General features: G+C 35.8%; 1 protein-coding gene across 2 annotated transcripts in view; it reads left to right on the top strand.

Annotated features, from left to right (window-relative positions):
• Positions 1–15338, top strand: part of LOC128860896 (facilitated trehalose transporter Tret1-2 homolog) — a 97094-nt gene that overhangs the window by 58222 nt on the left and 23534 nt on the right. For both annotated transcript variants that reach the window (XM_054098691.1, XM_054098690.1), the window contains one exon: positions 9687–9764. The gene's annotated coding sequence lies outside the window, so the exon portion shown is untranslated. The remainder of the gene's footprint in view (positions 1–9686; positions 9765–15338) is intronic.

Below are 15338 nucleotides of genomic sequence, written 5' to 3'. Positions count from 1 at the left end.
AATGGAATAAAACAAGCTGTGTGTGAGTTATTGACAAAATTATTTTTTTGTTTGAAAGGCGCATATATGCCATTAAGTGTGGAATATGACATCATTCAAATGCCCGCCTCGGCTTCTTACGGTGGAACGGATCCGAGTGGTCCAATTTTCAATGACTCTTCCGCATAGATCCGGCTGAATTTGAGCGATGGCCTGTGTTATGTTCACCTTTAGAGCATCGGTCGATTGTGGTTTATTTGCATAGACCTGAGACTTCAACAAACCCCACAGGAAAAATTCTAGCGGGGTCAAATCGCATGACCTTGGTGGCCAATTCACACCACCCCTGCGATAGATAACCTTACCCTCAAATCGTTCATGCAGAGTGTCAATCGTGGCGTTTTCTGTGTGGCACGTAGCGCCGTCCTGCTGGAACCACATGTCGTCTAGGTCCATATGGTTCAATATGGGCCATAAGAAATTGGTTATCATCGTTGTGTAGCGCTCGCTGTTGACGGTGACTGCCTCACCAACGTCGTTTTCAAAAAAGTACGGACCAATGACGCCGCCGGCCCAAAATCCACACCAAACGGTAACTTTTTGAGGATGCATTATCACCTGGTCAACCTCGTGTGGATTGGTGTCGTCCCATATACGGCAATTTTGTTTGTTAACACAGCCATTCATCCAAAAATGCGCCTCGTCACTAAAGATGATTTTTCGCCCAAAACTGGGGTTCTCTTCCAAACGATGCGAAGCCCAGTTAGCGAACAAACGGCGTTGTCTGTGGTCATCAACTTTGAGCTCCTGGGTCAGTTGGATCTTGTACGGGTGTAGGCCCAAGTCCCGAGGCAAAATTCGCCAATTTGAAGTCTGCGAAAGGCCAAGTTCTTGTGCACGGCGAAGAATACACTGCCTCGGGTTCTGTTGTACACTTTCACGGACCGCGGCAATGTTCTCGGCTGATCTTGCGTTCCTTGAACGTACGGGTGTTGGCTGATTGTTTACTGACCCGGTCGTCTCAAATTTGGCCACCAAACGTTGAAGAGTCGACTTTGAAGGGCCACCACGTCTACCGAAAAATGGGCGCAATGCGCGCAACGTTTGCGTTAATGAACACTCGTTTTGATAATAAAGTTTTATCATTTGAACGTGCTGTTCAATCGTGTAACTTGCCATGATGATTTGGCATAAACAACTGAATAATAAACAAAAGATTTGACTGATGTCACCAAAACAAAATGGCCGCCACAGGGCACCAAAATCGACCGGCGCCAATTGAAACACCCTTTATAAACTCATTTCTCTATTTTGCGACCACCACACCACTAACTTTTTCTCAAGTTCAAATAATCCTACATTGTTCAACGAGAAGTACTGTTTAGAATTAACGTTGAAGATTTCCATTGGGGAAATTCCATAAATCCATTAATATTGGAGAAATTCGATAATTCTCAACTTAAACTCAAATTGTTCTCAAACCTACATACATATTTGTTGGATAGTTTTAAGTTATAGACGCTTGAATCAAGAAAGTCAATTGTATCGCTGTCTTTTGTGTTCTATTTTATTCTAAGCGGCATTAATTGTGCGTCTCCGTTGCAAAACATTATTTCTCTTATTCCCGCGAGAATTTAAGTAAGCTATTACCTTTTTGACGTGATAGCGTCTTATAATTCAATGTACACGCACCAAAAAATGAGTCGTTGTCTTGCTCATGCGTCGTTACCTTGCTTGAACTGCAAGCGAGAGCGCGGAACGAACGACAAAGGGGCACAATCGGCTCCCGCGTTCGGCAACGTTCGACAACGTTATGACGCTGTCACGTTAAACTATCGTCAGTAAACTGACTTTGCAGACAACCTCTTTTTATCTTAAGATAGTCAATAAAATTTCGAGTGCAATGCAGACCTTAGCGAATTGAATGAGATTTCGAATTCGTTTTTATCTGATTTTTCAATTATTAAAATCAATTGTCTGTTTTGTTCAATTAATCTTTTTAGTATCTTATGAACTTATTAATTAATTTGAAAAGGTTGTGTTAGTATTAAGTCAGTCGTCAGTAAGGGCTCTTGTGTTTTTGACTAAATAAGCAAACATTCTATTGCACATTTTACTAAAATTCTCGAACCTCTACTTCAAGCAGAATGTCATCGTTCCAGTTCAAAAAGCTACCATATTCGTATGACTTGATGCATAGCTTGAAGTGTAAATCGATATAAAATTTTACATAACTGTTAAAATCATAAATTGAATTAATTTATTAGCGCATTGCTTCTTTCGAAGGCAACTTTGTGTGCAAATACGCTTAATTGCTCTAATTTCCGATAAAAGTTGTTAATTTTCCAGTGAATGCAAACGATTACTTTCCGTGCCGATTAATTTACCAACTCATTTTCACTGAGTGCATAACTAATTAATGTGAACACCGCCTCGTTTAGAATTGCGCTTATCATTTAAAGGGGAAATGAATACTTTTACATTTCTCTGCCAGCAGCGCTGCCACAAAAGAGGCCTGGCGAGCAAAACAAACAATTTTTAGTGTACGTGTGATCGTTTGAATTGTAAACATTTGTGTGCAGGTGATAGCTTTGTACTTTTAAAGTGCATTCGTTCCAATTGCATTCAGCACTAAACAACAACAATGTAAATATGGAATACATATTCGCACAATTAGCACATCGCGTGATGTATACAGTCAATGGCGGTGTTTCTGCTTACAATGAGAACAATGCTGATTTGTGCTATTCGACTGCGCGCCAAACTTCATATACACGGCTGCATACAGACCCGAGGTGCCTATTTGTTTTGTTTCATTCACTTTTTAGTTTCTTAAATAACAGCGAACCGCCGACGACACAGTCAATATTCGTGGTGAAATAAAAAGCTACGACTATGTGTAAACATGTTTTTAAGTACATATGTGCAAATAAATATATGTGTATGTATGTAGGTATATGTATAGGCCTCACGAAAAGTGGACCAGAAGACTGTTCAAACAAAACACAGTACACACTTGGCATCCGAGAGCAGCGCAAAAAACCATTAATCGATATGCTCGTACAGCAAGCGATGAATAGAAGGGCTTTGAGTGGGGAAAAGCGGCTAATGATAGAGGGTGTGCGGTCATGAATTACAACACTATGTTGCAAACACATACGTGCATACATACATATGTTGAGGCAGACAGCAGTTAGTTTGTAAGTAGAAAAAAGAGAGAACAAAATAAAATAAAATATTTATGGCAGCAGATTTTTACTCGCTTCTGATTGGCGGCAATTTTGGGGCTTGGCGGCCCGTAGCTGGCAATAGCGAACATGACGTCAAAGCAACGACGTTTTAGCACAAGGCAATGAACGCGAACGCTTACGAACGGAATTTGTCTTTAGTCAAAGCATTAGTGTTGTTGCAATGATAAAATAATGAAGGCCAGAGCAGAGAGCACTTTTGCATTTACTCACACATATGCTTTGGATTGTTTACATGGGGCGGGTAGGATTGAAGAATTTCGCAATTTTCTTGCTTCATTCTATACCTAAGCAACTGTTTTCTCTACTTGTAGATTGTTGTATTGCTCATTGATGCATGTGTATGTTTTATTTGCTAGTTGTTGATGCGCATGTACGAGTATTCGTAATCAGACTGGACAATATCTATAATATTGTTTAGAACTTTTTTGGCGGATACAAAGTTCACTAAAAAATAGAACTGATTGTGAGTCAGACTGAGAGGCACAACAAAAATTTTGAGTAATGTCATCTTTCTCAATTGTTCACCTTCAGTAGTTTCTGTGCGAAATTAGCTAACAGATTTCATGGGTATATTACGTCATTGCAGCAACCGTGATAAATTAATTTTTTTTTGTAATAGAATTTTTGTAGAGAATACAAATGTGTATTCTGTAATAAACAAGGTCAACAAAGCAAACCAAAAATATTTAATTCCCCTCGAGATTATATTTACATAAAAGTATAGACAACTCTAGTAGCTATCTATTGTAATCCTCAAATGTAAACAAAAGTCAGCTGCATGTGTTAACTTTATTGCGGCGGTGAAAATACTCGACATTTCTGAAATCCAATGTAGCTCTTAACTGCAGTTCTTGGTGAAAATATGCTACTACATAAGTAGCTTTAAACAAACTTGTTTGCATAATTTTCAGAAAAATGTATGCTTTTCTATAATTTTCAAAAGATTTGATCACTTTTTCCAAATATGAGTGACAACGTTTGCTAAAACTTTTTTAAACATTTCTTCTTAGGTAGCCACATTTTAATATTTTACTTGTATTTCCCACAATTTGTTATTATTTACCATTTTAAATCTACAGTACAATTCACCTTAAAGGCGGGAACAAATACATATAAGATATATGTACATATGAATACATATATGTACATACATAGTTGGCAATTCCTTCAGAAGTAAAAATTAAGCAATTAAATTAAGAACCTTAATATAAGCCTGCAGCCGCTCTAGCCGCTGTAGCCGAATGGGATGGTGCGTTACTACCACTCGGGCATGAAATATCAAATGATAGAAAAAGGTTTTTTTAAAGAGCGGTCGCCTCATGACAAGTGGAAAAACCGCTCATGAAAAACCATCTACTGTTCGGAGGCGACATAAAACGTTTGGTCCCTCCATTTGCGTCAAGACACACACCATAAATGGGAACAGCTAAACAACCAACAAAGGATGTAAGCGCCAATTATATAGTACACTTATAAAAGGTTTTCCAATAACAGGTGTTATTTTGAATAGTCCGCTATTAATGGTGAACATTTGGCAGAGACAGTTCGTAAAACACGAACATTTTTGGGTCATCGTGAAGCACCTTGTCGGACCGCAATACAGAAATTGGTGAACAAATTCGAGCTGTTGGGACAAGTTCGTGATGTGTAGAATAAACCCGTCACGTCACTGAAGAACAGCCGAAAATATTGCTGTTGTAGCCGAAAATGTTGAAGAAAACCCAGTTTCGTCCATTCCTCGTCATTCTTTGGAATTAGGCATTCCACAATCGTCATTACATCGTATTTTGCATAAAGATTTGCGTCTTGACGCTTATAAAGTCTAGTTAACACAAGAACTCAAGCCGGCCATCATCAACAACGTCGTGTCTTTGCTGATTGGGTCGTTGAAATGCATGAAAATAATCCGTAATTCCATCGAAAAATCATCTTGAGTGATGAGGCCCATTCCCACCTCGGTGGCTTCGTCCACAAGCAAAATTGTCGGATCTGGGGCTTAGAGAATCCAAGAGTTATTGTTGAAAAGCTTCTTTATCCCCAGCGTGTGATTGTTTGGTGCGGTTTATGGTCCGGCGGAGTCATTAGACCTTACTTTTTCGAAAATGGAGCAATACTTACGGTGACTGGATTGCGCTATCGAGATATGATTAACGATTTTTTATGGCCGGAGTTGGATGGTATTGGTCTGGACAACGTTTATTTTCAACAAGATGGCGCTACGTGTCACACAAGCAGCGAAACGATTGATCTTTTACGGGAATAACGCTTCTTATTGGAAAACCCTTTATATGCATAAGTATACACATTTACCTCATGGTGGCGTACAGCTACACCTTTTTGGCAACATTCAACTAAGAGAGACGATGGCCCAGGCAATCTCACGTCTCTCATTGCGAAAATGTTGTTTGTTTTATACATATACATATATGTACATCTATGTATGTAACAGGGTGTGTCACTAATTTGCTCTTCTGAGTATGAATCAATTTTATTTGTTGCGCAGCTTTGCGGTAACGTGACTGTAGTCACACCTAGCAACACACAATAGCACATACATATCTACATATGCGCATATATTTATATGTAAGTATGCACATTTTTCGCGCATAAGCAATAAACGACTCTGCAGAGGCGAGCCCCTTGAGCAAGTTCCACTTTTGGTAGTCAGCTTGAAATTGCTTTTATACTACGAGTTATTATATATGTATGTATGTATATGTATGTGCCTACTTACAGGTATTACGCCAAAGAAAGTACAGATACGAATACATAAGTTCACAAATGTTGCAAATGGCAGTTTGCTGGCGAAATCGCATTTGAGATTGCTGACCTTCTTTTGTACTTGGCAAACCTGTGCTTAGTTAAATATATACACACATACAAACATACATATACAGTTGTTGAATTCGGCCGGTTTAAAATTGGCAAGTTTCTACATTTTTTTATATCTACAGCAAGACTATCGTTCCCCTAAAATATTGTTGCTGGTTCACTTATAATTGTGAAATGCTCCAGAACTGGTACGAAAAAATATAATTTTAAGTAAGTTGGCCCCCTACACTAAAAGTACTTATGTATGTACATATGTTAATCGAAAAATTCCGTGCATGTGGTCTCCCTGTAGGGAAAAGCCAAACAAGTATGGAGACGTTCTAGTACAAATAATAATATTTAACAAAAGAAATTATACCAGTACGCCAATGACTAGAATAATAAAAATAATAAAATGATCACTTTGCCTGCAACTTAGTTCATTTTTATAGGTAAGAGAATTAGGACTTATCTTTGATACACCAATGCATCGCTATGATTAGAGGATTACGTATAAGTAGGCACTGATAAATGCATTTATTCAAAAGCAACTGAATTGGCTCTGGAATAAACTCCTCTTAATACTCGGACAAACATTTTCATTGATAGCCAAGCGGCTTTTAAAATCAATTATGGATTCTTGCACAAATACGGAATTTGTTCCACAATGCAGCTAAAAAATGTATGAACTCTGCGGAAATGGGCAGGTCAATATTTACTTGATACCAGGACACAAAGGAATATAAGGAAATGAAAGAGCCGCTGAGCTCGCTGAGGCAGATATTCGCTTGTAGAGATTGACCACGTCCGAAATCTACCCATCTCTATCCCTTCTGAAAACGGAACTAAAACAGAAACTAGCTCTGGAAACGCAGTCGATTTGGGAACACTTAGTCCATACAGAACTGTCAAAATTATAATAAGGATTTCGAATACGAAAACTACAAACTTTATTTTATCACTTTCTGCGGCAAATATTTGTTGAAGTACTGACGGGACACTGTCTCACCCTACATCACGCAGCCAAAATGGGATAAGTCTAGACCGATACGTGTAACACTGCCCTGCTCTTTGTAAGACTCGCCAAATGTGTTGCTGACGAAAGGCTGAACGGCTTGTTAAAACTCACGAAGACGTGCATTACGAACTACATAAAAGAATATTTTCGACTAACATAATGGATCCTAGAGGTCTAAATGAGTTGTTTTTTCAGATCAGCTAACGTAGCCTAAATAAAATTGGCAAAGAAAATTAAAAAGCAACGAATTAATATTTGTATGAAAGCCAGGAAGGTTAGGGGAACGGATTCATAAGATTGTTACATTAGCTCAGTTAAGCTTTGAAACGTCAAAAGAAATTATTATTTCACACCATTTACGCAGAATTGTTACCCTGCACTCATATAACAATACAATATTCACTATTTTCAACACAAATAAAGTTTTTTTGCAAGCACTCGAGGCAATTTTATTCTCTACTTATTCAAAATACTCGCAGCAACCGGACACACAGAATTTAATCCAAAATTTAACTAACACTTATTTTATTTATGTGCCTAGAGTAAATAACTTAATTTTTTTTCTATATCAGTTTGTCTTTTTTTAATTTGGTTTAGTCTGTTTAGGATTACTTATAGAGGAAGTTAGAAACAATTTTTGAGTTTCTAACCAGTTACTGAACTTAAAAAAGTTTCATTTAATTTCAAGAAAAAACATATTCTGTATACTCCTTTAATATGAAATAAAATAAACATTGGAGTCGAATGGAATGAATTTCTTTTCACTTTTTAACTGGTGTAAACCTGGTTATTTTAGAAAAATAATGGACTAGGATTTTTTAAGCTAGCTAACCGGTATTTTGACTGATGCATTGTTGATGCATGACCCCCCATTGAAATTTCCTAAGACGTCACCGTGTTTAAAATAATATTTGCTAGCATACAAAAAAGATAGAACACGAACTGGTTGAGCTGAAAAGTGAATTGGTAATATTCAAGTTCACAATCAGTATTTTTCCCTGCAAGGTGCCTATAGTGCACGCACACACACTCTTATTGACGTTGTGATATCTTTCTCACATGATACCCTTTTCATTCGTCTCACCTTACCTCATCTTCATAGTCATCTTAGCCATGCATATCTATGCATTCGTTTGCTTGTTCGCCTTAAAACATACGTACGTATAACGCATTTATGCACATACGCACATATGCATACATATAAATAAATATGTAAATAACCTGTTATTGATCAGTGAAAAGCCGTTGAGCCGCATAAAAGTCACGTTTTTCTCAGCTGAAAATGCGTTAATTTCAATTATCATTCTGTCAAGCGTTTACATGTACCTAGACAAAATACATATATGTATATTATGTATGTATGTACGAATGTGTGCTTTCGCAAATATTTGCATCCCCTGATGCTACCTCATTCAATATACATACATATGTACATATATAGATACATACGTGCACACATAGAATATATTTCAAACAATTTTATTACGTCTTACTCCAGTTTCTTCTGCGGTTTTTCATGCAAATAAATGATGGATATACATACTTATGTGCATGTGTATGTATGTATATATACATACCTATGTGTTTGTTCATCAAAATATAATTATCTTTAAAAGCAAAAGCTAGTTTTAATACTTTGACGCACTTCTATGAATTTCACAAACAAGCCAAACCCACAGACTTGACAAAAAATTCTCTTCAAATGCAATAACAAAAAACAAACAAAAAACGTATGCAATCTAAAAAATATTTAAGCTGAAAAGTAAACAAAAATATTTTAATTGTTGGTTTAAAAATGCTGTTTCACGGGCGTCATTTTTGTTTTGATAATTTTTTTAGGCTTGAATTTTTATTTTTAGAATTCTTACTTGCCTAAATAAGTAAACCAAGTGCTGAGTTTTCTGCATTAAAATTGAAAAACAGTATTAATATATAAAGTACTCGGATAGCTAATACTCGTAGGTGCAGTTGAAACCGCTTAAAATGACCTCGCGTAGAAATAAAAATTTATTTAGTCTACATTTTTTAACCAGTCCAGTTTTTTCATGATTTTGTGATTAATGGGTCTCGATCTACAGGAAGGGCGCTAAAAACAGATTTTGACGGCGAGCACGATATCTCTGGATTGAATCAGCTAGAGTCAAAAATAAAAAGAAATATTAGTTTAAAAAAATCGAGGCTTCTCAAAAGATTTAATTATTATTCATTAATTTAATTTAATTTAATTTAACGAACTATATTTTATGGGATTTTTTAAAAATATGTATATTTGCAAAAGTTCGGCAAAAATTAAAAACTAATCAAATTAGCCGCTCCAAGAAATCTTGGTCACTGACTTTAAGAATACACTTTTGAGAGAAATGCGTTCGAAAAAACACTTTACACTTACCCCAAAATATCTTTACTAATATGTTTATACAAGTGTTTATACATTTTTGCGTCACCTTGGATATCTTCTTTTCAATACTTCTTCGTGACTTTAAAATATTATTTAGTAATACATACTTGGTTGGTTATAAAAAAACATCACCTCTGATGTTGAAGATGTTAAGATGAATATTTATTTAAAAATATATTTCAAAGTATGAGCTCAGTTCTTAACCTTCTGTTTTCTTTCTTCTTTACAGCAATTAAACCACCAATAAAGGATATTTGCAATCCTAATTACTTCATATACCTCAATAAGTCTTAGCTGGTTTCAATCGGTAAGTTAAAATTTTATAACAACATAATACGGGTTAAAATAGGGTAATGAAGTGACCGCTTGACCTGAACAAATTGCGTATGACTTTGACGCTTCAAATAAAATCAAATGCACCAATTTCACTCATTTGCTATGAGACCTTAACAAAATAATTCTGCGCATATTTTGTAAACTGGGTACGCTTCTATTTCATAACCCGATAGAGGGGTGCAGACCCATATGCTAGAATTCACAACCAGGCTACTTCCTTTGTTCTGGTAGATCTGCATCCATTTTCGAAAACTCTAGAAACCTGTATCGAATTATTCGAAATTTACCTTTGTATGTATTTCCATCTAGTTCAGGTTTACCTTGACGAATTAGGTAATTTAGTATCCTGTGTAGAGACAAGGAAATGGTTTACTGCATTTATCATTGGCTTCATGTTTTTCTACAATTACGCATACACATTTTTGGAATCAATGTTGCGCATTCAGAAAAGTATTGCATCATTTTTATGTGTTCAGGCGGCCGCCGTAGCCGAATGGTTGGTGCGTGATTTCCACTCGGAATTTACAGAGAGAACGTTGGTTCGAATCTTGGAGAAACCTAAATTAATAAAAACATTTTTCTAATAGTGGTCGACCCTCGGCAGACAACGGCAAACCTCCTGCCATGTAAAAGCTCCTCATAAATATCTGCCGTTCGGAGTCCGCTTGAAACTGTAGGTCCCTCCATTTGTGGAACAACATAAAGACGCACACTACAAATAGGAGGAGGTGCTCGGCCAAACACCCTTAGCAGCACACTGTTATAGCAGCGGACCAATGTTTTTTTTGTATTTGTTTGTATGTGACACATATCTAAATTTATTTAGAAATTAGGCGTACACACATACAAACACATAAGATATTGAAAACCTTAAATGTATTTAGTGTATATCGCACCCTAAATACAAAAGGGTCACAACTCAAAATGTACTTCTGCTCAAATATGAACAAGACGTTATCAATAAAACGGTCCGCGGATGACATATGGCACAAATAATTTTTTTGTTTTTTGGTAGGACTGTTATAAGCTTACATGGCGAATTTCAGCGTGATATGTCACATAGTTTGCTTTCTGTGCTACTGTAAACAAGTCAAGCTCGAGTGTGGAAAATTTTGAGTTGTGCCCCTTTTGTATTTAGGGTGCGATATGTATTATATTTTACAAACGCAAGGAAAATATGTAGTAGGAAAATATTATATACATATGTATGTGTTTTCACACAAACATATACACCTACATATGTATGTGCGTAAATAATTACATACTGATAGTCTTGTAATGTTTCCATTTTATTTAAATATTTTTTACTATATAAAGACCGGTAGATCATTCGAGAAGTATTTGCACTTATCCATTTCAAGTTATTCGATATAACGCTTGTGGTTTTCTGATTTCATAACATCTGACAGATTTTTCTGAGCCAATATTTGAACATTAGGGCGGATAATTTTTGGCGATAACCAATTTTTGCATGATATTAGCTTTATAGAGAAGTTATTTCTTATATAATACCGAAAAAGGCATACATATGTACATTTGTATGTATGCATGTATCGTATGTGAGTTTTTGCATTTGGATATTTATTTTGATAAACTTGAAAAATCTTCCTACCCCCAACTTCGCTTTGTATAATATTCATAAAATATTTATAATGCCGTGTTTACATGCAGAGTCAGTGTTAGTCAAATATGACTTTATGTAGGTAAAGGGGTTTCCAATAACAGGTGTTATTGGTGAAGAGATTGCGCTATCGATGCGTAGCGTACAAACATCTGGGCTCAATTTATTATTAAAGTAATGTAACTATTTCTTCCACAAAAATTAATAATCACCCTAATGAGATATGCAATTTCAACAACGCAATATGCATTTGCTTGCTTTCTTAACAATGTAATGATGATTTGGACCACTTTGAAGCACTATAAATTTTATATATAAGAAAATTTATGTAATCTTTCCAAATAATTACAGAATAATTTATGCAAATTAAAAAAAAAAGGATTACATGTAAAAACATGAAAATAAAATGTTTGTTTTAAATTTGTAAAATTTTATTAATATTTCTTTGAGCATCAATTCCGTTTTTATGAAATGCCCAATATTGTCTCCTTTTTCTTACCACTTCATTTAATGTCTCAATATTCATTACATTTGGACCAATGCAAAATCGATTTTTGGTAAGAATTTAGCAACTTAAGCAGATATTCCGATATCCATTAGCAATTAATACAGATATGAATAGAAAACTTTAGAGGGAAGAAATGTGGGACAACTTTAAAAAGTTGCAAATGACATTTAGAAAAAAATAAATTATTCATCATGAAATGATTTCTTTTTTTGTGTTTTTTTTATTTACTTTTTTATATACACCTTTTTTGATGGTAAGAACTGCAAACACATTAAACTATTTACTTGTTGGAACCGATCAGGATATTAAGCAGAGGTCATAACTCCCTTCATGTACATTCTTCTCGATCCACATCTTGCGGTGAAGAATCTACAGAGTCATGCTACTTGCAAAGCAATCAAATGCAAAGGCGAATAATTTTTTTTTATTAACAAAAAATCTTCATTTATGTTGAACAGTGTAATTACGCAAGACACTGCGCTTGTTCACAAGTCTCTGAATTGTGTAAACTAGTTATTTCAATGAAAATCTGTCAAATAAATGCAAAATATGTTTATCCAGACGAACACATACATACAAACATATGTACGAATATTAAAAAATAAAATATGAATGCATGGCTTATTCTCGTATAAATATTACGCAGCCATGTGGCAATCGATATCAATGCAATGTAATTGTTTACTACAGCTGATTCTTCCCACATGTGAGCATATTCACATACATACATACATGTACATGTGTCTAAAACAAAACGGTGATTCATTATAAGAAAATAGGCTAAAGTACTAAAATACTAAAAAATTATACATGGAAAACACATCTGGAGGTATACTTTGTTGAGTGAAATGATTCGAATGCATAGTACAACATCAGAGTTTCTCATTAAATTTTTCAAAGTCACAGAAATATTGTCCCAGAATGAATAATGCTGATATACATACATACATACACACATACATAATATAATTTAAGCGAATATATTGGTAACAGTTTAATTTATGCATAATTGGATTTTATAAGAGCTCAGATCTCTCAAAGTCCAATTCTAGCAAAGGTGGAATATAATTCTCCTTAAGGAACGAGAGATAAATGATCTTATGCAGGTATAGAGTCAGCCCATTGGTCCGTCTGCTCAGTGAGAACTTCAGATACTTTCTGTGATTGAGAGCAACATGAGCTTGGCCCACTATCAGCATCTCAGTGTCTCTCAGTCATTAATGAGTGAACTATACACACTTTCTCCGATGACGACTACAAAGACTGAAAGGGGGACTTCTATGACATTTCCACAACCTTCTTTAAGTGGTGTGCAACCTAAGCAATAGCGTTTTTTAGTAGGAAAAAATATTGAAATCCGGATGTGTTAAATACTTCAATTTGTTATATGTACCTAATCTCTTACAGCTTAAGAGTAATATCGTGTCATATAATTCTAAAAATGTAACCCCTAATTATTTATGATCTCTAAGCATCGGCGTTAGGTTGACTTTGAAGTCGCGCTATTTCTTCTTTGTATATTTGCCAATATCCAGCATAAGTCTGCAGATGCATTGTACTTAAGGGGGGAAACCAGTTAAGACTGATCAAAAAATCGAAATTTTTTATTGTTAGTATAACTACTCAAGAATATGTGGTAAACATTTTAAAAGGAAATTCGCATTATTCCCGATTTTATGAGCACTTAAGTGACCGCTCGCCGGTTCGGCACCGTAACGCGCGGTAGTTAGAACGGCGTTTTTCTCGAAACGACTTTTTTCAACTTCAAAAAGTTATCGACCAATCGTTATGCAATTTTTGGAGAGTGTTCTTTATTCAATTCTAATTTATATGAACCTAATTCTTGGATTATTTTAACATTAAAAATATTTTTTTTAAGCAGAATAGATGAAAAACTATGGTATGAAAACAAAGGAATAACATGTAAATTTCAATATTATTTTATCAAAATTAGGTTCATATTCTTAGGAAACATGTTGTGAATGAAAAATAAATTGTTGTTGATTACAGAGAAAAATTACAACTTCTGGAATGCCCACCAGCCAGATACTCGCATGGCGATAGTCCATGAACAGCACGCTCTAACGCCACTATTTCCGTCGGAAATAACTTGAAAAAATTTAAAAGTGTACTTAAAAATATGAATAAAATACCCTCTGAGTTTAAACAATTTCTGATTATTCCTTCCTTGTTAAAAAAATTTACGAAAAACACAAAAATTTCGGCCTCCTAAACCGGTTCCCGCCTTAACTTGCAGATGCAGAATACCTATACCTCTGCAGGATTGAGGCTTTAAATTTCACTTGACAAATCAGTTCAATAATTCTGAGATTGTTATTAATGGAGTGTGTTACTTCTCATTTGCCAAGCTACCAATTGAAAGAAGCCACATTTATTTTTATTCTCCTCATAGTGTTTGAATTCGTCATAGGGGTGGAAAGCAGATGTGGTAGGTGATTGATTATTTCACAATACATGCATACGTACATACACATGTATGTATGTACCTCCAATGTGACGTATGTATTTTGCATTACATCAACAATAATAAAAACAACTGCGAATAAAACAACAATAACAATTAGCAAAAAGAGGGGCACGTTCCTTTGAGCTGACAGCAGCGCGAGCGAAAGTATTTTACCTTCTATTTAGTGAGAGCGTAGTGCAACTTATTTCAGGGCAAAACTTAAACTTAAATATAATAGGAAATTGAAAAATATGTATGTATGTGAATTTTTTTGATTTTTGGTTAAACTGGGAATTAGCGATAAAAGGCCAGACGTGGTGCTCTTATCGTCTATAAAACCTACACGCTTTACTGTTTCTCTCTTGCCAACTGTTCACTTTCTTCTGCTGCCTCTTTCTTTTGCTGCAAATTTTGTCTAGTAAGTAGTAGTGTCAAGTAAGTCCCAGCTGCGCGCAACCACCGCACAGCCCCCTTTTTTGCAACTACAAATATTATAGAAGTGGTGAATGACTTGTCAGTCGACCGAGCAGCTGCTAAAAACAACAATAAGAGCAATATGAGCTAAGCCTCGTAGCTGCCGATAGGGAGGTGTGTACGACTGGTATGTATTGCATGTACATACCTACTTGTGCGTTTTCGTATACATGCATATAAATACATGCATGAAGGAATTGGAGAGGGCGTCGACGGTGCTGAGCGCACTAGTGAGCGCTATATCAGGAGCACGCGATATACTCACGCAGTACTAACTTGTACACATAAAGCAAACTACAGTAGAAAGAATGGAGGCTACAACAAAGCATATACAGAACACACACACAGTAATGGTAGCCATGCCGCCAAATGCGACGTCACTAATACCAAAATGCTAAACGGTGTGCGAGTATCACTATACCGCACCGCGTCGCGCCGCGCCTGGCCAAGTAACCACAGCACCACCACGGATGGC

The sequence above is a fragment of the Anastrepha ludens genome, chromosome 4 (genome assembly GCF_028408465.1).
Source record: "Anastrepha ludens isolate Willacy chromosome 4, idAnaLude1.1, whole genome shotgun sequence".
Classification (NCBI taxonomy): domain Eukaryota; kingdom Metazoa; phylum Arthropoda; class Insecta; order Diptera; family Tephritidae; genus Anastrepha; species Anastrepha ludens.
The sequence above is the reverse complement of the archived record's forward strand: the minus strand, read 5'-3'. Positions and strand labels throughout refer to the sequence as shown.